This window comes from Nicotiana attenuata, unplaced genomic scaffold (assembly GCF_001879085.1).
Source record: "Nicotiana attenuata strain UT unplaced genomic scaffold, NIATTr2, whole genome shotgun sequence".
Classification (NCBI taxonomy): domain Eukaryota; kingdom Viridiplantae; phylum Streptophyta; class Magnoliopsida; order Solanales; family Solanaceae; genus Nicotiana; species Nicotiana attenuata.
In genome coordinates this window covers 209,993-218,868 of record NW_017671925.1, presented here as the reverse complement: position 1 = coordinate 218,868, position 8,876 = coordinate 209,993, and positions in this window count along the sequence as shown.

Sequence of the window (8,876 nt, the reverse complement as noted above, 5' to 3'; positions counted from 1 at the left end):
TTTCGATCGGGCTAAGCTCTGCCCTCCATTTTGCAAGACTAAGCCTTGTCTTGTTAACATCATATTATTGTATATCGTGGGCTGAAATATCACCAATACGTTCGAAGGCGTCATAGTCTAAAGGCATCATCCTCATAGCCGGAAGACACCATGCCATGGCCTCAGGATCTCTCATATTGCATATCATTATTCAAAGGCGTCATGGTTCGGAGGCACCATCTTCATGGCCCGAGAACACCATTTCATGGCCTGTGAATCCCTCACTGAACAATTCATGGCCCAGGACGTCATGGTCGAGGACGTCATCTTTAATCGTCCGAAGACAACCTTCATGGTCCAAAGAGATTTTGCATCATGTTTAAATTTTCGCATATGCATGTTTTATCAGCAGGTAATATGTAAGCAACCGCTATCCTAGCAGGAGCGATCTCACTCCAATTGCCTCCAACTGTTCCGAGCCTTAACCGCTCACCATAGCCGCTTCCGCATTGCGTGTCCGTATAATTTCATCGGCATATTCCGCAGATGAATCCAGAACTACACATGGCCTGATTCCTGCAAAACCAGGGATATGTAGGCAACTCGAAGACTGGAGTCCGGCCTCTGTCTTTCAAAGCGTCCCGTCCGGTCAAAATTGGCCATCATTTCTTTACCCGAAAACTTTTTCATCCTTCCCGGGTAAAGAGGGGCAGCTGTTGATACCCAATTTTTCCCTATATATTTTTAACATATATAAATGCTTTCAAAATAGCATATATATAAATATATAAGCATGCACAAGGTCTTTGTAATTTTTCTGTAATTTTAAAGGTTTTAAAATTGATTTACTTCCTCCTTTTTACTTATAAAAATTCCAATAATTATCCTTCAAATTATTGTTATGATAATTTAACCATCTAAATCCTATACTTATGCCAAAATATTGCTTAAATATTTTTTGTGCATTTTTTACAATTGCATTTACATTTTTAAGGCCAATTTGTATAAAATTGCAATATTAGCCTCATTATGTACAATTACGTTTTATATGCATAAAATGATCTTCCATATTTTTAAAATGTTAAATATATATAAAACATTTTTAGTACACGAAATTATTTTTGGAAATCATTTATCATTTATTATAAATTGTATAGGATTAAATTGGCTATTTAAAAATTAGCCAAATCATATTTCAATTATAGCCTCAATAAAACCCAATATCCAGCCCAATTTCAAGCCAAATTACCCGACCCAGGCCCTAAATGCAATTACCCAACCCAAGACCCATCAGATCCTGGCCGTTGATCTAAAAGATCCACGGCCCTCGTTCATTCCTTCCTTTTTTAACTCTAAACAACCCCTAACCGTTACCATTTTCCATATATCGCTTCCCTAATATTCTCTCTACTCTCAGTACACTCTCAACTTAACCCTAGCCCTTCAACCACCGACCTCCCATCTCCGGTCATCCTCGATGACCTCTCATCGTACCCTAAGCCTCCAATGGCTTCTCTCATACCATGCCTACCTTCTCTAAGGTCTTCAAGGGCCCGGGGCCATGCCGACTTGCACCTAGGGTTCTTCACCTGTCTGTTCTTGGCTACTCCAGAGTGATTTCAAGCAAATCATGTTGTATGTGTAACGATCCTTGGGTTTTCTAAGCAGGTTCTTCATCTCTATGTGGATTTCTCTTGAAACCCTAATCTCTTAGACGATTTGAGTTTATTTCTGCAACGTTTTACACTGTCCTTGAGATTCTTTAAAAGAATTGTTGATTTTAAGTGTTTTTCACCTCCTTCTAAAACTAGGATTTTCGGAACTTCTTTTTAAAAAACCTTGTTTAACTGATTCTTTGTGTAAAAACTTCTATTTCTTGCATTATTTTAATAGATTCTATGAGTTTATCACATCTTTAACTCGTCTATGTTGAAATCCCTAATTTTCTAATTTTCTTCCTTTGGTTCTGTGTATCAGCATGACTGACCAGTTCTTGTTTGAGTTTCTGTGACTATCTTGCCTCGAATATGTTTCTACTGAGTTTCTTAGTCTAACTTACATCAACTCTATGTGCTTGTTTTCATCTTGACTGTTCAAGACTTGCCTCTTTCTATCAGTGCTGTTTAACCTTCATGTTTGCTATGTCTGGTTATTCTTATCTTACTCTATTTATATGCTAAAACATTGACTCATGACTCTCTCTTTGATTGATTCTAAGTTCCCTATTTCTTGGCTTGATTTGAAAACTTTCCTTTAGACCTTCGATTCTTCCTGTTTAAACTTGGCTTATTTGCTTATTCATGGGAACCTATGTTATTCTCTTTAAATCAGTATTTTCGAGTCCTTGATTCACTGATTTGCTATATGCCGATTCTCGATTATTTCCATATTCTACAACCTTATTTAGTTTTCTTACCTTATTTGGGTTAACTGTGTTATTTGCTGATTCTTCACTAACTGTTTCCTTAATTGAACCCTCATGTATTTACCCCTAATTGTCTATTTTGTACCTAATGCCTTACTTGATTTCTTTCCTTAAACATTTTCTGCCCATTACCGTTGGTTAATTACCCCTTAATTAAGGGAGTACTTGCATTGATTTGATTCTAATTAGTACATGGTTCCATAATTATTGCTGAACTTTGATTCATGCCTTATTTCCTGCATGTTTTCAAACTATAAATACCCTGCTCTTTCACTAACACAACACACGAACACATTGGTTCAAAGCTCTTTCACACTCAAAAACTTTTCTGCTCTCTCTCTCTCTTTGGTTACTTGCTATTATTCTGAGTTAGCCGGGTGCAAGCCAAGGCTAACTATTGTGCTTTCCTATTCCTCACTTTGTGTTTACTATCTCTCTACTAGTATATTCTGATTTCAATTCAAGTCCCAAAACCAATATGTTTCTTTTACTACTTCAGTTTATCATGTTTCTAATTTGTTTCTATCTATGTTTCTATTGTTCCACATGCAATTGACATGTTTACATTACTTCTTCATCTAGCATGCTAGTCTAACCTTCTTAGGGCCTTTCAGACATGATCTCCCCCCCCCCCTAGTAGTCTGTCTCAACATGACTCTACCCTGCTTTGAATGCTTGTCCACTCGTTATCAAATTTTGACATGCAAGCTGATCTGTCACTTAAATGGCTGATTCTATGATTGTTTCTAAAACTCCTACTGTATTGGTACCAATAGCTATCCCCTAATCCCTTAAACCCCACAAGAACTGCTATGCTCTTAATACTATGTGTTGTATGTGTCCCCAAATTGCCATTCCCGTGTGTGAAGGACTGTTCTTTGAGTATTGCTTAACTTGTTTGACTGACCTGCTATTTGTTTGATTACACCACTGTTTTCAAAAGTTGTTTACCAAACAACTCTCTTGTTTACAAAAAAATTATTTCAACTAAGTCTATTTTTTAACACTATTTTCCTGCTATAATCCTTTCAAACTATGTCAAGTACTCTCACTTTATTCCTAAGTTCCTAGGTTCTGCCCCCTCCAGTATGTGTACTTCCTTGGGATCCTTTTGAGAACCCTCTGAACTCAGGCACACTGAGGTTGGCCCTTCCATACTGCACTTACTCAATTTGGTTACAAAGTCTAGGTTTGAGCATTGCCTGGGATCCTTGAGATCCTTAGGGAACTCTGACGCACCTAGACAATGATATTTCTATGAAATTGGCATTTGAGGCTATTGGAGGTTTGGGAACTCACTTGGGCCTACTTCAGGCTCCCTATAGTGTAACTTCTTCTTTTTCTTTATCTATGTAATTCATTCATCTGGTTTGTAATAATTTATAAATGAATATTGGGGTGATTCGTGAAAAAGGGGTGGGTTGTTACATATTTGTGCGGTGATATGGGTAGAAACCATGCCTTTAGGATCCTACATTTGCTATGTCTACCTTATCATGTTAGAAACCATGCCTATAGGATCTTATATTTGCTATGTCTGCCCTACCATGTTAGAAACCATGCCTATAGGATCTTATATATTTGATATGTTTGCCTCACCATGCTAGAAATTATGCCAATAGGGTTAAATGGTTCCAAATAATAGAAATCATGTCTATAGGCTTTAAAATCAACTTCACAAATAGATACCATACTTAAGCATGTGATCAAGTTCAAGTTTCTGGTATTTACAACTAGAAATCATGCCTATAAGTTTCTAATGTCAACTCTTAATAACTAGATATCATGCACATAAGGAACAACATCAGAAACTCTGCCTGTAAATCTAAAATCATATTAGTTTAAATAAGTCAGTTCAATTCATACTAGTTTACTTAGAAGTTGGTATAATCAATGGTGTGTTTTTCCTGAAATGAATTCTTTCAAATACTACCTTAATCTACCATTAGAGAGCATCTATAGGAATCCAAAGTTCGTTTTAAAATCTGCTCATTATTTTACTATATCAACGCAGTTATTCAACTTTTGGGACATCACTATGCTGCGTTAGGCAAGCCTGTAGGGCGTTTTTAAAATTCTATAACTCTGAATTATTTTCTACTACTTGAAGTTGTTCAGATTTAACAAGTCTAATCAGTAGGCAAGTTAAATAGGATCCTTCACATATTTGCCTAATTCAGTACTTTATAACCTCTGCTCACTTAGATATCATGTTCTAAGATTTGTTTTCTTAAGTGTTTGAATGTTATTTGAAGACGTGCACTTATGTGAGATGCTTGAGGAGGTAATTGTGAGCCTATAACTTACTTTATATGCAGTCCTAAATTGTTTTTGCCTGTCGCCTAGAATTTTCTCCTTTTAAGCACCTTAGGGGTTGTCTAGAACTGCCCAGATTTAGAGGCCCTAAAATACCTCCAGGGCCATAAGGAAGGGACCGGTAGTGCACGCATAGGCATTGTCAAGGTTACTAGAACGTTTTAGGCTATGACCAAGGGGAGGGACTTGGGTAGAATGGGATATGATGACTGCGTGCTAATGTCACGTGTAGCCCCTCATTGAGGAGTGTTTACAAAGAATTTCGTGGGCTGATCCTGTAGGCTAACCAACCTAGGACCCCTCTTTCCCCATATCCCTTTTTTGTTTGAAAACTTTACTTTCCTTTTTGTGCACAACTTGTCCAAAATCTTTGTCTTATCATTTGAGTTATACAACGTCCACTGTGCTTTACTTGCAATTATTTGTTTCAATTACTTATTTGTTAATGGACTAATTCATAAGTATAAAGTTCGGCCGGGACCCACAGTTATGAACCAAGAGGGGTGCCTAATACCTTCCCCTCGGGGTTATTTTGAGCCCTTACCCTAAATCTCTGGTGACGCAAACTAGTTCAAAGAGTTAATCACTCTAGGTGCCCTAACGCACCACAATACGTTAGGTGGGGACTCTTCAAAATATCAAATTCCCAAAAGGAAATGAGTTATTACCCTCCAAAATGTCGAAACCCGGACCTTTACCCTCCCCGTAAAAAGGGAGGGGGAAAAAGGGGGCGCGACAGCATCAATCATGGCCGGGTACCCAATCAATGTGGGTGCCATTATATCGGCCAATATGTCATTGGTGGTCCAAAAAGGTGAAAGCTCCTATCCATACCCCAAAACACTCATAAAGTACCTCACGGATGAAAAGGTGGATCCAAGGAGTTTTGATCAAAAGGTGCGAGCTAAAAAGCCCTTCTCATGGTACTCTTTGCAAGGTCCGGGAACCAAAGTTGGGTAAAGCAACTACCACTAGTGGCCAGTTTGATGAGCCAATGGTGGTGGTTACAGATTCTGCTGTTGAGCCTTCTACAACTGCCATGCCTTCCACAACAGCCGGTCCTTCCACCGAGACAGCTGACATACCACCACCTCCACCTTCTAGACCATCTACATCAGTACCAGTGCCTGCCTCATCCACATATTCACTCACTACGCTGCGAGTCTCCCAAACATTGGCGAGTCTTAACAACTGGGTGAAGACAGCTACTTCAAAGCTATCTGACATATCCAGTGTTGTTGCAGCACAGTCTTCTATCCCAGCATCATTACAGGTACCTCCGCCAGTAGAGGAAACATTATAAAGATCCTAGAAAATTAGAAGACCATTATGGATACTGCGGTGGCACATGGGGAAGTCATTGAGGATTTGGGAAAACAGGTGAAGAAAATGCGAAAATCTCAGGCTTCAAAGAAATCAGTGGAGAAATCGAGAAAAGAGGTGACCAAGATCGCATCTGCTGGGGATCTACCACTTGATTTGCTGATGGAGTCAGCACCAGCAGCACCATCAGTACCTGAGGCATCAGAGGCAGTAACCGGCCAGTCTGAAGAGCCAGACCTTGCTGCCCAGACTGCTGAGGAGATGTTGCAGTTGTCCACCAACCCTGTTGTCCCTCGGCAAGGTGATGATGAGATACCGTTGGAGGAGATCGTAGGTGGTGATGCTTCCAGTCACCCTGAGACCATATAGGGAGCTTTCTCTACTCTCTAACCTCCTTTATTTTTATTTTGCTAAGCATTGGGGACAAATCTTGTTCTTATTCGGGGTGGTGGTCTATTTTGGTTTATTTTGATGACTTTGTTGACATTTCATGACATTGGCCTGTAATAAATTTAATACTCCTTTTCTTTTATCTTTATTCTCTATTTCTTTATGTATAGTCCTCCCTTTCCCTTTATGTATATATTCATTTCCCTTTGGTTTGTATTTTCATTTGTCTCACTTTCAGTAGTTTATTTCATAGCATCTTCATTTTGTTTTCTTAATAATATAGCTTCTCAGTTAGTTCAATAGCTTCTTTTACGTTTGAGTGAACAATAAGCCTTTGGTTTTTTTTATGCCACGGTACTTTCCAAAGGTGGGTTTTGTGTGAATCGGGTGGCTCTTCCCAATAATGGATGGCGTGACAACCTTCTTAAGGGATTGAGTCCGTTTTTTTATGTTTAGGTAAAAACAGTAGTAATGAATAAAAGGGTCTCAAGCATGCTTCACTTGGTACCAACACATTTACCTACGGCCTTATGGTTAAAAACAAGTTGTTGGCAGAAAATAGCTCTAGTTGTGACCTTTTGACTCTTGTGTTGACTTAAGCAGTCATCGAGTGGTTCAGTCGAGCTATTTGTGATTTTAAATCTTAACTAGGATTGTTGTGGGCCCTCGACTCTGTTCTCTTTAGCAGTCCGCCAGCGTGAGAGGTGAGATATTTAGTTGCAAGTCCAAGTACCTATGCTAATAGTCTAGAACTTGCCCCGAGTGTTTTCTAGGCGAAATTCTAAGTGTAGCTTTACTTTAGAAATGATTGTAGGCTCTCCTTGATCCAATTTGAAATCTTCCATAGCCTACCAATGTGTATATCCCTAGTTAACCCATTTGAGCCTAAGCCCTTTTTCATCCAATAACCATGTTACAAGCCTTTATCCATTTTGTAATGACTCTCTCTTGGCACCCCCAGCTTTTCTTAGCATTCTTGAGAAACAATTAGCTAAAACAAAAGTTTGGGGGACACATGAGGAATTTGAAAGTGATATAAAGGTACAAAGAAGAGGAAAGAAATAAAGAAAAGGGAAGGCAAACAAAAGAAATAAAAAACAAAAAGAAAAATGCAAAAAAGAAAGTGCATAACATAAAGAGTTGAATGGATTCAAAGAAAAACAAGAATGAAAGTCATGGAATAAGTATAGCAGGAGAAAATGAATATCACGACCAAGAAAGAGTGACATTATGTCTCTCTAGTTCCCCCGAGGAAAAAAATGACTCAAAGAATCGACAAAGTATGAGCCAAAAAGAGAAAATGGAGTGCTAAGGAAAGATGCCCATTCTATTCCAACAAGTCCTACTTTGGTCCAAAATCCTTCATTACATCCCGAAAAAGTCCTACGTGATTTCAAGTTGAGTGATCTTACATTGGTTGGTGATTTACATGAGGGGAAAGCATATGGTACTTAGAGCCTTACTTGTAACATTCTTTTGAGAGAGATGAGCGAACTTTTCACAATCCTTGAATTGAGTGTTACATTTAAAAGTGAGATATGCCAATAGAGAGTAGAGGAGGAGGAGTTTGGGATCCACAATGGCCTACATGATAGAGCGAGCTTCCTTGATGAATAAAGTCAACTCTTGATGCTCTAGTGTCACATTAGAACTATTGTACTCAAAAAGTCAAATCAGCGCATTGTTGATAATTTATACGTGTTGTGGGTAATTGTCGGTCCCAATTTATGTGTGTTTGATTCACCTTAGGCCAGCTGAAATTGCTATTTTATTGTGGAGCTGAAATTACCTTATTTGCTTGAGGACAAGCAAAAGCTTAAGTTTGAGGGAGTTGATAAGTAGGGAATTTCACTACTTATTTGCACTCTTTTACTTTTATTTTAGCTCAAAATTTCTTAAAGGTATTCCCGAAAACTAATGAAATGTGCTTTCTTGGTGTTAGAATATGAACTAAAGACATAAAAATCAACTCAAGAAGGAGTAATTTTGGACAAGGACCAAAACAAGGCTGAAAGGGCAAAATGTGGACCGCACAATATTGAGTTCGGCCGTAGAACATGAGGCAGACTCTGAAAGAATTCCCATGCAAAATGCGGACCGCACAATTATTGTGCGGCCGCAAAAGATGAGGATCAAAGAGATGGATTTTTGGGCCATGAAGTAGTGCGGACTGCACCATTATTTTGCGGCCGCACTAAAAAATGTACGGTCCACAGAAGTTCCCCATGTCAAAACCCAAGGTCGAGAAGTGCAGACCGCACCATTATTGTGCAGTCGCAGAATCAAGAGTGCGGCCACACTCAGAAATGTGCGGTCTGCATAAGCTGAAGAAGTGCGGCTGCAACCCAGAATTGTATAGCCGCAGAAGTCCAACCTGTGAAGCCAAGTCTCAATGTGCGGATCACAGACATAATTCTGCGGTCATACAACCTCCGCAATGGCA